Source organism: Lepisma saccharinum, chromosome 17 (assembly GCF_977018435.1).
Source record: "Lepisma saccharinum chromosome 17, izLepSacc3.1, whole genome shotgun sequence".
Lineage (NCBI taxonomy): Eukaryota > Metazoa > Arthropoda > Insecta > Zygentoma > Lepismatidae > Lepisma > Lepisma saccharinum.
In genome coordinates this window covers 29215688-29216588 of record NC_139245.1, presented here as the reverse complement: position 1 = coordinate 29216588, position 901 = coordinate 29215688, and positions in this window count along the sequence as shown.

Genomic DNA, 901 nt, shown 5'->3' with positions numbered 1-901 from the left:
AATAAAACTCCCCTTCATTCGCAAAACCTGGAAGCTATTGACTTTGGACCCAGATGTGGATGAAGACATCAACGTCACAGATTTCTGTCTAAAGGGGAAGGCGCAACAGCGGCACCGAAGGTACAGATAAAGAACATCCTCTATGAAAGAACTTTCTAAAGTCTAGAGAATCTTCTAATTACTTGCCGCTACTTAGACTTCGGCTCATAAACAAGATAAACGAATGTAATAGCTGCTGTTCATGTTCTCTGAATGTATCCTTCAGAATGTTGTGAGCAAAGTAATCTCATTTTAACTCTTCACTGCAAACAAATTATACAAAATAGTTTTACCTAATGTCAAGGGGTTGATAGCAGTGCCAGGTTGGCTTAGCTCCCCCTGGCCCCCAGTTGGCTACGGGCCTGAATTAATGTCATGTAAGCCTAATGAATTTTATTTAACTAGGTGACCGCTGGCTTCATGAAAATTGTCAGTTTTTCACAATTATAAGGCCAGATTATTTCTGAACTGCCAAAACCAGCTGAAAACTTTAAAATTTAGTCCAGGATGTTACGTCCTAGTACTTTTAAATGTGAAAGGAACTGTATAATGTTAAAAGACATGCTAGTTGAAATTTATATGGAAATTTTCTCGATTACGTCATTGACGTCAAACGAGTTCCATTTATTAGAGAGTTTTGCCTTGAAATTATATCAGAATATTAAAATACCTGTTATGTAATCACAAAACACAGTTTCTTTTCAACATAATATTGGTACAAAATCAATGGAAGATTCGAATTTGCATAACTTCCAGGGTATTTAGACTCTACGAAAGTGTAGCGCGGAATTTTTACGGACCCCGCGAACGATCAAAATACAGAGAAAGTTTCGGCCGGTATCGATAAATGAAATCCAACCGA